The following is a 15897-nucleotide window of genomic DNA, read 5'->3' as shown; positions in this document are numbered from 1 at the left end:
AATTCAATTCAGAGATAGAAGGGTCGAGTTTTAGGCAGTGAATTTCCCTCCGGTGGTCTTTCAATACATTTTTTGGATATGTAGAAACATAACAATCTCTTTATTGTTAAAACAGTGGATTGATGCATGTGATCTTACTATAGTCATCTGCAAAAAGTTCAAATCAAGAATAAAATCAAACTGTTTAAGTTGCATCTAGTTTTAAGAGGAAACAAAAACATGTCACGAAAGCATAAACAACTTCAAAGTCAATAGGAAAGAGAACAATCTAAACTCATGCCCCCATTGTCATGAGAAAATTTTTGGCTTGTATTTAAGGAACATTTTTCTTCTTAGCATATGCTCTATTTCCGACTCTTTTGCTAGTTTGAGAAAGCGCCTCCTGTAAGCTAGACAATGGGTCATATTGTTTTCCTATTCTCTGGATGAAATGTGACCTTGTACCATCTCTAGAATGCTCATTAATTTCTTCTAAACTGAATGCAGAACTCCTCAGTGGGATTTGAGATTGTGCCCTTGGTTGGTTAAGTTGACTGGCCTACAATACATAATAAAATAAACTAAGTTAGTAAAGTTCAATACAGACAACATAAATAGACAATACGAATGGTAATTACGATTTGTTTAGTCACAAATGAGGAGTTGGACTGTACTGATGCCACACTCTCAGTAAGAGTTCTTGAAACCTACATTGAAATAACATTTTTAGTAGTGCTACTCTTAATAAATATTCAAGGGACTCGACTTATTTTGAAAACTTACTTCTATTTCATTATTAAGTGTAGATGAACCTTCTTTGCTGACTTCCTAGTTAACTTCTTGTTGTTGAACCTCAAATTGATTGGTTCTTATAAGAATAGGACATTTTCTACTATTATGTCCTGTTTTTCCACACAATTCGCATTTTTTTTGCCCTTTCTTGACGCTTTTAAAAGGGTATTATTTCCAGAATCTGATTCTTTTTTAGTTGTCTCTTCATTTCCTCTCTTTCTTAGTTTTCTTGGTCTACCTGACTGAGCTTTATATATGGGTGGCAATGGTGGTTCTACTCCAGTCTTAGACCATTGCTTAGAGCTATTAATTGGCAAAATAGATGGATATAACTCTTCATATATTGCTCAACCGTGTAACATTCATGAACATACTTTTCAAGTTCATCCTTCTTAACCCTTATAGCTGCAATAGCATGATTACAAGGTATCCATATTAAGTCCCATCTCTTACAAGAACATGTCCTCTCCTTAAGATCAACAAAGAATAATCTTAGATGAATGCCCTCAATTTGGTAATGAAATTCATCAGATTTAATGGCAATACACTCAGCAGCCTTATCCTTATTTTTCTCTAGCTTCAATAAGATTCGTGGACAGATTATGTGGCTATGGTTACTCATTTTATCTCTGTTCTTCTGAAGTCTTGGCATCGTATAGATCCTTATTGATTCAAGCATCGTCAAAATATGTTGGTCTCTTGCTGGTAGAAGTACGCTGTTAAATGACTCACACATATTATTCAATAACATATCACACTTTGTGAATGAAGAGAAAAAAGCTCTTGACCAGTGAATGGGAGGTTTATTCATGAACCACGCTTAGGGGCATCTATATCTATCTTTGACATTTCTTCCATATGCTTGGAAAATTCAGGTTCTGTAGTTGCCCTGTCAGCTTTCCATAGGACTTCTTTCAATGCTTGTCCTCCAAAACCTTCAGTTTTAAAATTATTGTGCAGATGCCTCACACAAAATCTGTGTGCGATATCTGAAATTATCTCATCAAATGCTGGAATTAAACCTTTTTGTTTATCAGAAATGAAAGTCCAAGAAAAAGAATTTTGGGAGATTCTTAGATCCTCATCAAGAAGTGTAAGAAACCAACTCCATGTTTCCTTCAATTCACCTTCCACTATTGCGAATGGAACATGATACATGTTGTTGTTGGCATCAATGCCTACTGCAGTCAATAGTTGCCCTCCCTTTTGGTAGCCTTTCAAATGGCATCCATCAACCCCTATTATAGGTAGACATCCAGCTAAGAATCCTTGTTTACAAGCTGCAAAACACACATAGAGTCTTAAAAATCTTTTTCTATCTTTGACCATTGTTTTTGGATTATCATCCAACTTCAAAATACATGTAGTCCCTGGGTTACTCCTCCTTAACTCTGCACAATAGTCCCACAACATATTAAATTGTTCTTCTTTAGTCCCTGTAATCAGATCTAAGGCCTTCTTTTTTGCCCTATAAGATTGATGCCTACTGAGTGTGCAACTATGCTTTCTCATCACATAAGCTTGAAATTCTTTCACACCCAACTTGGATTAATTTTGAACTCATCTACATATTTCTTAGCCAAAAATCCAAAGTCAACAGTTCTATTTTCTCTTTGATTTCCACATGAATGATCAGGGCCTATTGTTTTGATCATGAAAGGTTCATCTTCATTAGCCTTTGATGCGTATATGAACCATTTGCAGTTAGATACGTTACAAATTGCCCTTGCCCTCCTACTTTCATTTTTCTTAAACTTGATGTCTTTTTTCATCATCACAACATGCATTTCCACTGCCTATTTGAACTCTTTACTACTACTGAAAATTATATTAAGTGTAAACTCAAATTTTGGATCTTCCAAATCCCTTTTTGCATTAAAAACAATGTATCTTTTTGAATTATCATCATCTAAACCTCCTTGCAAACTCATTAGTTCATCATCTGATGCATCACAAACTTCTTCTTGACTATTACTGGGAATCTTAGCCATGTCGGAGGCAACGCCAAACTCAATAGTTTTTTCTTTAAATTGGTTATATCTTATTTTTTCATTAACACCAATCCACTCAGCAGTAGAGTCGATAATTTTATCAAAAATCATGTCATCTCATTCCAAGGAATAATCAGAGTCATGAAATGACTCACATTTTCCACTTGTGGCGTCACTTTCCACTATTACATCAATATCTACCAAGCTCTCTTCACCTTGAAGTCGAGCCACTTAAATATTAACCACATCGTAGGTCCATTGATCTTCATCTGTGTGCTCCACAAATATCTCCACCTCTCTACTGTCAGGAATTTTGTGGATAAGATTATATATATCTATATCAGTTGACAAAAGTCGTAAGCTTATGTCAAAATAAGGCTCAAACTTAAACCAAAATTTCACTTTTCTATCATCGACTTCCAACTTTTTCATACATTGTCTCATTTGAATGATAGAATTTTCACCTCCCTTACAGTAGTCATAGTAGGCTATTTGTCCACCAACGTAGTTAATCTCCTGTTCGAACACCCACTGACAATTATAGTGCAATTTAAGAGTGTACATTCTTGGATCTTCATCTATTATCAGAAAAAATATGATATTTAGTGTCAGTATAACAAACATCACCAATACAGAAAATACAAAAAGAAACATATAAATCCAACAACAAAATGTAACCAGTCCTTGCAAGTTCAAATATTTGTTGAATTTGAATTATTAAGTAATTGTGCAACTGATGTCCTTAAAGAAGGAACTGTCAACTTGTCATTTTTTTTTAATTACTATTCAACTTTTGAAAGCTTCTTTTTATATACTTTTTCAGAAAACATGAAGGTAGGACAATCTTAGGAGTGAATTAGGCCTTGACCCTTACTTGTGTATTTCATAAAAAAAATAAGACTTGAATATTGACATATATTTTAGCGTCCAATACGAGGGGTGAAATGAATGTTGTAACTATGTAGCAAAGTTGAGATCAAAATGAAAGAGTTTGTAGGACTCCTTTTCCTTTACAAGTTGATCACTGGACATTGTCCAAAATATAAGCAATAATAGTATTCACTTTATCTATAGTGAGATAAAAATATTTCATTGTGTAGCTCTAATAAATAGCATCAATATAAAAAAATGTGAGTAATCATTCAAATTTAGAATATATACTATAAACATGTTATTTTTATGCTTTCTGATACTACTAGTATAATGCAACTGCGTGTGTGTTGATCAGTAATTTTGTTTTTTCGTTTTAGTTTCTTGATATTGTTTGGTATCAATCTAGTACTGAAGACCAATATAGCTTTAATTTATATAGATTAAGTAATAGCAGTACAAGATATATTAATATAAACACAGGAACATTTTCTAAAAAGTTATAATGTATATTTATCTAGTATGTATTTATGCTTTGATTTGCCACATCAATATTTAATCTTTTTTTTTTGATCAATCAATATCTAAGTTATAGTCTAATTAACTTGATAGAGTACTTACATGTTGGTGTGAATTGTAGTCCATTTTTACAATGCAATTTCATTGTCATCCTTTTTCTTTTTCAGGAGGTATAGAAAGCAAACTTTGAATGCCCTAGAATTGTTGTCACACAAGAGAAAAACAACTAAAGAGAAGTTAGTATCAAGATATACGAAGTCTCTCAATTATTCATGATCAAACCATTAATTTGCATCAAAGTGAAAGAAGAGATGAAGACAACATATGGTTATGAGGCAAAGGATGCGACATAAATACTTCTAAATTTTTGTACAATTAGATTTTTTCAAGTATTTTAGCTAATAGTACTAGAATTTCCCTTTCCGTTAATAAGTGATTTGTTAACAAAGTTAACGTTTCTCAGTGATTAGATCAAAATCACTTAGTCTAGTTAATTCAAGGTTAAATGTGCACAGTCAAATATCACAGGGACTAAAAGTGGAATTAGAAAATAACACAGGGACTAAAAACGCCATTTCCCCTATAAATTTTTTTGGAAAAGGGTCAAAAATATCTTGGACTATTCGAAAAAGTTTATATATACCCATCATTCACCTATTGGCTCAGTCCACCTTTTGGATTCATTTATACCCTTAAAATTAACATTCATTTCTTTTTTTAATTATTATTATTGTTATATATTATATGACATCTTTCTATTGGATAAAATTAAATTCCAATTCACATTGGATTTTTCCTCGTCCACTCCGACCCATACCCATAACCTCATGCCCAAACCCAATTAAAGACCTATTTAAATGAAAAATAATTGATAAATTTCTCTTTCTCCCTGGACCCTAGTGTCTCTTTTCTTCTTCAACGATTTCAAGATCTATTTCTGGTCAAATTTCTAGCGCAATACTATATTGAAGTTGAAAGATCAAAGTTAGAGTATTAGTTTTGGAAATCTTCTCTCCATTCAAATGTCTGAATCTTCTACTGCTTCTTATCTTGACGCAAGAGTGTCTCGTATATGTCATTGCGGAATGGTGTTGTTGAGCCCACCAACCTACTTTATTCACCAAAGAAAATTACCAGGAAAGGTAAGGTAGCTATGACCTCAAACTAGTTGGTTGTAGAGAAGGAAAAAAGAGTCGGTAAATTAAAGGCTATGAGAGGCAAGCACCCACTTGAACATTCACACCTTATCATGATACGACAACCTCTTAACATCCTTACATGTGTCCGCTCTATATTTGTACTCGTCGGTACACTTAGGAGCAGCAAAATTAGCCTCATATAGAGAATGTTGGATTGTTCTCTTAGATATATCCACATTGCGACCCCGCACTTGTACATTAGACTGTACGAGTTGATTTCTAGTACATTCCCTGTAGCGACCCTTTCAAAATGGTACCCCTACTTAAACAAGAAATCTAATTAAAATACTCGCGACATTCAAAATCAATTAATGAGGAATACTGATTTTAATCTAGTAGAGGGATTAGATTCATAACGAACTCAAAAATAAAATAAAATAAATGAAAAAAATAATCTAGGCAATTAACCGACCAGATCTTCATGCATATATTAACCTAACACTCGAGGTGAAATAACAAGAATATTACACTTTCGAGTACCGAAATCAGCCAACTCATGCTTCACACAACTTTCAAGACATATAGCAAATTAGTATATTACAAAACTTGGGTTTACACACCCCAAAAAGATAAAAAATGTATAACCATACTTATATTACAACCCATGGTGACATGACCAAATCAGCCCCCAAAATCTCATGTAAATATACAGTACAAAGATCATGTACAAGTCCCAAGGTTTATACAAAATATAGATGCCTATATGCAAATGTGATCTTCCTTAAGGCTTTCAAAATCTCCATCATCAATGACTAGCTTCAAGCATCATCGCGAACAGCGCCTATGATAGAAACAACCTTCGCTAAGCATATAGCTTAGTGGTGTGCAAACTATAGATTTGGAGGCCTCAAATTCACCAAGTTATCATTCTCAAGTCAAGGGCAGCACGATCAGAACAAAATCAGTAAATCAAGTAACCAATACACAAGGAGTATCAAGTTCAATATTTAAAGGTCCAAATGTTAAGAAAGCTCATAACACAACTTTTCAAGAGATTCAATAACAAGGCTCACCTAATATATACATCATGTCGTCACACCAGGCACCAACAGGTGTCAAGAAGGGTCAAAACCCAATAATCAAGAGAACCAAGAACCATATTAAAAATGGCTTTCTAGTTCGTACTTAAAATGGTCAACTTCCATTCTTAAGACGGACTAAAAATCCAGAGTTAAGATGACAAATGATCCGAACCAAGAGGCATGCCAAGAGTGACAAAGTCACAGCCACAAGAAGGACAAGGTCCCAACAAGAGTGCCAAGTGATCAAACAGTCCGTACAAGGGGGCAAGTTACATAAGCGTCTTTAATGTATTAAAGAATACCAATACGACAATGCAAAGTGACAAGAGGTAACCAAGGTACTTAGATAGCTTTCAGATATACCAGTAGGTAAAAAGAGTACAAGTATAAGTTTATACACAAACCTTAGTTCTTTAGCAAAAAAACAGTCCAACAAAACTTCACGAGTTCAAATCGTAGACCAACCAGCGTATCAAGGTCTTCAACTCGTACACGAGGAAATACAACCTTTAAAAAATGAATTCAATCGCTTATTTACTTTCTAGTAGCTCAATAATGATGGCGTAACACAGCGTTATCATCACAAGTAAGCCTAACTTGTACAAATACGACTATATTCCCGAAACAGAAATTCTGCCCAATAAAAGCACTTCATGTCGCAACTTAGATTTGAAACAGAAAACGGCCAAAATGGAATTTATATCCTTCATAAAAGATGTAGGTACATCTCTTAAGCTTTCAAATAATCAAGAATCACCACAAAATACGCTTTGTACAAAAAGATATAAACAAAACACTAACAGTTGAACATACATGATTTCAAATTCCAGAATCTAGACAGAACATGTCATAGGATTCGTCCCTTATTTTGTAGTCCTAATAGCTAAATTAGAGTTTACCATAAACATAAGAGTTGTAGGTATAGGAATCAGCTTTCCAAAACATATTTATTCACCTCAAAAGAAGCTATACAGAACGAGATATTCTAAAATTACTAAACACTACCCAACTTGTAAAAAAACAAGTTTTGATTACTCACCAAAAGGTAGGATGTCTCGACTTCCAGCTAGAAGGACCAAGGTTTTCTCTTGTGATTTTGATGAAAATCTGGTTAGAAAATGTTCTTATGTTCTTGGACTTCAGTTCCAAACGAAAATCACAAGAGGAGGTGTGATAATATAGTCTAATGAGTGATGCTTAGTCATATATACAACTGTCCCTAAAGGGTGCTGCCCCATTTTATTGTGTGCTGCCCTAAATGTATATATATACACCTATATGTATATAATTGTTATGAACACTTTCAATTTATATGTAATTTTAATTAGAAAAAATTACGTAAATACCCCCATACAATACCTTAAATTACGAGCACAATCTATTTTAAACAAGATTGCATATATCACAAAATTTCAAGTTCCCAAAATAAGAGTAAAACACATTGTAGTAATTAAGAAATGATGCATCGACATGCAAGAGTTGATCTAGTATTTTAGGGGTGTTACATTCCCCTTTCGGGCTTTTATATTGTTGTGGCATATGCGACATAAAATTCTTTAACTATCTTTATAGTGTACTTTTCCAGGTGGCTTGCCCATCCGATCTAGATAGTGCTTGTCAAATAGTGCCTTAATATCGAGCAAGTTACACAATCAGGTGGTGTGGATTTGCGGTCCTCTAGGATGCTTCGCTTCATTTTCCCCTTATCATTTAGGGCTATACCACACTGATAGATTTATCGCATAGCTGGGACCTGCTTACTAGTATCTTCTCAAGCGTTGCCTTTCTTCAGTATCACTACTCAAAGTATACCTAGGTGTAACATGGCATATAGAACCCCGAAAGGGCCTACACAAGTCATTTAACATACATCATACAATATTATAGAAATAAAGATTTCAAAAGCAGCATTCTCATATCATAAAAGAGTTTGACAAAGCGGAAGTCTAACATACTCTCAACAAGCCATCTAATTTATCGGAAGAAGGAGTTGGAAAGTAACCCATACACCACATACAATGTCTGAAAATTGAGAGGAAGAAAAGCTATAAAAGTGTCTTGGTCCTCGAAACACGAGGACTCATCAATCTTCGTATCGTCAAGGGAGATCAACAAGCCACAAGTATGAGAGCTAGGAGTGTCAAACCCTACATTAGTGAAACAATTTACGCACAAGTATGCATTAGTATATGGAATGTACTAAATATGATAGCAATGCACAAAAGATATGAAATCATATTAAAAGTACTTTTCATGACATGCAATGACCAAGCTAAAGAATAAGATAAGTTGTTTAGAAAACACAAGTCATAATCATAGTCAATGCAAGCTTATCATATTAAAACATTTTGTGAGATACTTTGAAAGTAGCCTAGTTCATTATTGTGGGATGTTTACCATTAACCGACATAGACCATGTGAGCTAAAACATGGAATCTAGTGTCTATCTCACACTGAAAAGAGATGTCCTACTTGCCAAGGTAAGGACCATAAACTTCTAGCTTATAGGGATTCACTAGCTATGTTACTTAAGCCAAATCCTATGGGGCATGTAGTTAGAGACAAGGAGATTGCCACTAGGGAACCAACCTCTACTAACAGGAGAACCTCCATCTCAATATCCTCTCGGTGCTAAGTAAAATCCCATGGAATAGTCATTAATCATATTCCTTTCATCATCCATGCAGGAAAGGCAGAATTAAGCTACCAATCCAAGCTAAAGAAATTTAGAATAGCTCTTTAAATCTTGATTCAACTTAACTGAGAAACTTTTCAACCTTTGAATCCTTATGTGAGAAAAATCTTTCATAATATCCTTGATACTTTCATCTAAAGCATCCTCAAGTCATATACATAAATTTCATAAAAGCACACATATCTTCATAAATTCATAGTTCATAAGCTTCATCATGTATTCATAGTTAAAATCATGAATCATGCATGGGTTCATATGAATTCAACTCAAAACTATGTAAATACTTCAATTCATGCATTAGAAGATAGAAATTAAGCAATTAAATCATAATTTAGAAGAACTCATGAATATTGAATAAAATCCTAACTTTGAATTGAAAATTAAACTTGTAGAATTGGGATCTTTGGGGACCCAATGGAGGAAAAGACTTCATAGGTTAATACTAACATACCTTGATGATCAAACCCCAAAATCTATGGTGAATTGAAAACCTGGAAGTGAAACCTTAGTTGCTTCTTCCTTTGCTTGAGAGCTAAATTTGGGGAAACAACTTGGAGGGAATTTGGAATTTAGGAGAATGATTTTAGAATGGGTAGTATTAGGACTTAAAATACTTGTATAGGTCTTAGAATAGAGGTCAAAATGACATATATTATGTATTAGATGCATTGGAAAAGACTAAAATAGCCTTGACTTAAAAGCTGATGGGTTCCAGTGCGAAGGTCCGTGAAGATGATTGTGAAAGGTCATCTTTGCGTGAGTCCTTGGGGATCTAGTTTATGGAAAGTTCCATGGGTCGTGGACCACTTCACGGTCCGTGAACCCAACCATTGAACCAGCCCTAAACTTTTCCGACTCGATCTATGGGTCGTTCACCTCTCGACGGACCATACATCAGCCTATGACCACTTCACCACCACCTTTTTCAACAATTTCCTCTCCTAATCAAACTTGCCAAATTTGAAGGTGTTATAGTATCTCCCCCTTGGGAACATTCATCCTCGAATGGGACTCAAGCTAGCATGAATAGAGTAGGATAGATACTAACAACCCAACATGAATGCAATCACATAAACAGAGGGGGATCTAGGATTTGAACTTCCTGGGTGCCAAGTAGACACATTGATTAGATCACTAAATCAACCTTAGTTTCGATTCCGCACAAAATCCATAAAGCATAACTTTTTTAAAAATAATTTACTAATATTATAAAGGGAAAAAGGATAAATATATCCCCGAACTATCGTAAATGATATGCAGATACCCTGTCATACTTTTGGGACATTGGTGCCCCTGCCGTCCAAAAACTAGAGCATATATGCCCTTCACTCTAACGGAAGACTCAATGTTGAGAATATGACACGTGTATGTCCGTTAGTATAAGATTATGACATAGAGAATATTTTTATCCACCGATCCGACATTTATTAATAGAGAATATTTTTATTCAATGTGACATAGTTTAAAGCTATTTTTAACACTTCTCCATCAAACAAATAACTAATAAAAAATTATAAAAATCAAAGATCAATAAATTGAATTACTCAACAATAATTACTAATTAAAACTAAGCCAACTAGTATTAAAAAGAAAAAGGGATATATGATCTTCAAAATATGCATTGTTGAAGCTGATTTCCTCATCTATTCGAGGCTGCAAGTCTTTTTTTTTTTATAAAAAAAAGTCACTTCCCAGATTCAATCCTGCGTCTGGAAGGTGGGATTCTCGCCTTTTACCAGTGGCACCACAACACCTTTTGGTTCCGTGGGTGCCATTTGTTTATTTATATACATCGTACATATATACACATATACATACATTACGTTTCGACCGAAGCTCGTGGGTGACGTGGCAATCCCACAAGCCTTAGTAACAAAATACATATAATTTTTATTTGTTTTTCTCGTCGAGGATTTTATATATACATTAACTATTCTTCTTATCATGTTTAAAATATTAAACCTTTATATACTAATGCAGTAATCTATTTATTTAATATAAAAGTGAATTATTATTATTACTTTTAAAATATTGATTTAGAAGTTGTGGAAAGATAGTTAAAATACTTTGCATTAAAAATATATGATAACTTTCCGTAAAAAAGGGAATCACATAAATGCTTATTAAATATTTTGTGTTTTTAAAACAAAATAAATAGATAATTATAACTTTGTAAATCCTAAACTTCAGCAGCATTATCTTAAACATTTATCATGAAAGTGAAATTTTCTCTTTTTAAAAAAATTCGAACTCCTATATTTTTTTAACCTTTTTAAATTTTAATAATAAATACAATTATTCCCTATTTTCTAGAATTGATTTAAAATCATTTTTATAATAATTTTAATTATATAAAAAATCTGTTTTTAGCATTATGTTAAATATTTATCACTAAAGTAAATTTTCAACCTTTTTTAAGAAATGGTTTTTTACTAATTTATAAATTGGATTTAAAAAAAATATTAAATCTTTTTTTTAAAATGTTGACAATTGTCATTATTTTTGTAAGTTGATGACATGTGTCTATTTTTATTTCAAATTTTATATTTATAATATTTAATTAGTTATATAATATTTAATTATTTATTATTTAAAATTTTAAAAATTTGTGGTGCTGACATGTGACGTTTTTTCTTCCCTATTATATATATAGATAGATTTTTGAAATTACACCTCCTAATATTAGAGAGATTGTGCCATTTACAAATTTGACTTTTAATGAGTGATAGTTATTAAAGTAGAATTTCTTCATTAAGTGAGATTAGACACTTTAAGTTTTCCTTTCTTTTCATTTTTGAATTATATTTACTTAAGGTATGTTGAAACTTATTTTTTATTATGTTGAATTTAAAATAAGAGTGTTATGTTAAAAATTGGATTATATATTTAGCTTATAGTTTCAGTTTTAGTTATTTTGTAGTATAATTGATATATTATTTTGTGTCAAACATTTTTGTTATGTTATGACATTATATTTGTAAATTATGTCCTTTGGCCAAGTAACTCGTTCATGATGTTCTTATAAAACGTGTTCTTTTACTTATTAAATGTAATTGAATTAAAATTTTATTAACTGGAAATCATTTATCATTTTTTTTCCACATTATTAGTTACAAATATATAATAATTAATTAGTATATTTTAAAAAAAAACTGTATGTATCTTAAATACCTTATTTAATGTCATTTATAAAGACACATATTTGTCAAATACTAACTTCAATTTTTTTATGATTAATTTTATTTCAAAATTAATTTAACTGTGTAATTATGCTTGTGCAACCAAACAATACACCTTTAATTACACTGTAATTAGATTATGAAAAACAAATAGGCTATCATAATTACTATATTGAGTAGTTATTATGTAACACCCCGAAAATATCTAAGTTAAGACTCGAACCATTCTTCATTTACTTGTAGGGTCATATAGGGTGATTCCTAAATTGTCCATATGTTTAAAGGTAAATTACTTAGTGTGATAATGATTTTGGATATCAATTAAGGTCACTAGAAACTCCTAACACAAAGTTGAGTTGAAAATTTCCTTACCGATTAAGTTTTGATGTAAGATTCTCTTGGGTCAACTTCAAAAGACCATATCTCTTAGAATATAAAGAGTTACGTGGCCCATAACCTATCAAATTAAAGGTATTTGAATCCTCTTTCCAAGCCCACTAATTTTGCATCAATCTAATTTCTGAGGAAAAAGTTATGACCATTTTACTAATTGATACAGTGTAGTGACGAATTAGCCGACGAGAAAACATTAAAAAAGGATCTTTTTGTCTTTTTACCTCCAATAAAATCCTAAACGAATTTCTTGAATAATAAAAGGCTCAAAACAATTAAATTTTCATCTTTTAATCCATCATTCTCTTTTCTCTCAAAACCCTAAGGAAAAATCAAAGTAGAAGACTCCATTTAAGATTCTTTCAATCTTTTTCATGATTCTTTCAATCTTTTTCAAGATTCTTCTTCAAGGTAAGTCCTTCTACAAGAATTTAATTTTTTTCCAACTCAAATTCCTCCATACAATTATGAACCACTAATGAAAATCATAATTCTTGGTCATAGAGATTTCAAGAAACTAATTCAAGAATCTCAAAAAAGGTTTTCTTGATTTTTCTCCGTCAAGCTACGGTTTCAAGGCTTCTAATCAAGTTCTTTTCAAGATTCCTCAAGAACCTTGTTCTTCCAGGTATGTAAGATTATCATAGTGTTGGACTAGTTCGTCCTCACGACCTACGTCTACTTTGAAATCAGTAAAAGAGAAATCTATAATTCTACCCCTTGATTTGAGTATTCTTGAGATAAGTTGATTTTGAGTTCTTGAATTCTTGATTCTTTTGAAATTCTATTCCTAAGTATTGAGTTTCTATATTTTTATTGAGATCCTTGAGTTGATTTGTGCATGTCTATAATTCAGCATGAACCCTATTTTGAGTTATAAATATTGAGAAGTTTTACAAAGCCAACACTTGAGTTTTAAACTGAGTTTTTGAGGAAGTACATATGAGTTTTGAGAAAAAAGTTTAAAGGTTCTATTCTAAAGACTTAAGAGTTTCTAATGTTATTTTATTCATGTATATACATATACATATGTACCTATGTTAATTATTGGACTTGAAAGATAAGTTCATAAGTGTATGTTTTCAAGAAGGTTAACACGTCGCATATTTATTTCAAGTAATGTAAGAAGTCCATTCTTTGAAATGGGTGAATTGAGCACAAAGTTATATTAATTATTTTGGGAGTAGTATCGAGCATCGAGTTGGGTTTGAGTCTTTTATGATTCGGAAGTCCCATATATAGAACTATGTAACCGGCGTAGGATAAGATAGCATTGATTCGTCATGCGACTCCTCACTGCCCCTGAGAAGGCTAATTAGATGGATCCATAGTCACAATATCATCCTATACCCCCGGCAAGGTATATGATGGGCCTTTGCAACGTGCGGCGGGGGCATTGTATCATTGCTAGACTCATAGTAATGATTGTCGGTTAGAGAAACTCCCCACAAGTAAAGTATATTATTTTCATGTTGCTTTCATTGTATATTTAATTGTAAAGCTTGAATGGTTTTCGCTTCATGTTCATGTATTGATTCAGTTGAGTTGCTTTCAGTCATTCAGTTCAGTTATTTGTTTACTCAACTATATTACATACTCGTACATTCCATGTACTGATGTCATTCGACCTGCATCCTTTTATGATGCATATATAGGTGTTCATGATAATCAACAAATGCTTCGGTAAGATCATTCTACACTCCAGTTAGCTTTGGCGAGCCTCATTGTATTCCACAGGACTTCACAGTTACTTTCCAGTTGGTAGTTTTGAGGTGTAATGGGTCTTCTCCCGACACTCCAGTTAGCTTTGGAGAGTCTTTCATTTCAGATATTTTATTTAAAACTTGTGTTTCATACTAAGTATATTTAGCAAAGTTTTGAGATTCAATAAACTATTTTTAAACGTTTCTTTCAATTTGATGCTTATGTATGCTCAAGTTAGTCTTCCCCTTGTAGTCACCCAGGATGAGGATTCACTTGGGGACCAACAATGGTTTTGAGTGCCCGCCACGTCCAGTGTGTAGGCTTGGGTCGTGACATATTAGGTTGTGTAATTGTATAATTACAAGGATGGTAATTACACTAATTGTAATTAACATGTAGCTTTCCAAAGAGATCCTAAACAATTTAAGAATGATAGCATAACCAGTTTTGTTATATACTCTTGTTTTCAATCTTGAATTTTTTTTGGAAGTGTTTTTTGATTCTCTATTTCATGCCATGGGATGAGATTAAATGGAATAATGAAAATTCATATAGTCAATCCTATCTTATTTGCAATTGAGGTGTGATTATGGTTTCTTTGTTTCTATGAACTGTTGTTTTTTGCAACTCTTCTTTTAATCTGATGGTCTTCTGTAAAAAAAAACATTTACACCCCTTGTTGCGCCCAATTGCACACGTAAGTGTACGTAGTTGCGCATGTAATATAATGGCTCTTAAAGAACCGAATTATCAAACCCAAATGACTTGTCAATTAACTATTTACTAAATTATACTAGTCTAATTATTTATTTAAGAGTGATAAAAATGTTTGATTTTTATTTAAAATGAAAAGAATGCAGGAATGAAATAATATAATTACTTACAGTGATTTGGAAAATTCCAGGGTTGCAACATGTATAGGGTTTCATGTATCACATTTCATGTATGAATTAGCTACGGTTCAAAGGGTTGATTTTATGATCATGGTCTCCCGACCTCTAATTGCCTACTCCAATTAGCTGTCTAACTACATAGTTGAGGGGGGATAGTGTCACGACCCAGACCGTCGTGATTGACACCTACACTAACCCTCCGGTGGGAGAACCATTACTACAACCAAACTAAGCAACCTTAACCAAAAACTAAGCATTTAAAGATACAGAAGCAAGTTTAAATGACTAAAGAAATACGGAGTTCCCATAAACTTCGGAAGTCCAACAAAACAACTAACAACTATTGCGGAAGTTAACCCCTAGAACTGAAAGTCATTGTACCAAAACACCTAAAGTGCAACAAGTCTAATAAAAAGGGGTACAACCCCAACCAAACATAAGAAATATCTAAACACTAGTTTGAGTTCGAAGAGCATGGACTAAACAAAAATGAAGGATTCCATGGCAGCCTGAAAGAGCTGGCTCACCCTTGAAATCTGGTCTCGATCACTGATCTCCTAGCAAAGGTCTATCAGTAGCCGCCTGAAGCTGCCCTGTACTCAATAAAGAACGAGCAAGTGTAGTATCAGTACACAACCACAGTGTACTGGTAGGATCACGT

The 15897-nt window shown here is 32.9% G+C and overlaps 1 pseudogene; it reads right to left on the bottom strand.

The window, feature by feature from the left end:
* Window positions 1–288: 288 nt before the first annotated feature.
* LOC125861874 (uncharacterized) lies at window positions 289–2762 on the bottom strand (annotated as a pseudogene).
* Window positions 2763–15897: the final 13135 nt, after the last annotated feature.

Source organism: Solanum stenotomum, chromosome 4 (assembly GCF_019186545.1).
Source record: "Solanum stenotomum isolate F172 chromosome 4, ASM1918654v1, whole genome shotgun sequence".
Lineage (NCBI taxonomy): Eukaryota > Viridiplantae > Streptophyta > Magnoliopsida > Solanales > Solanaceae > Solanum > Solanum stenotomum.
The sequence above is the reverse complement of the archived record's forward strand: the minus strand, read 5'-3'. Positions and strand labels throughout refer to the sequence as shown.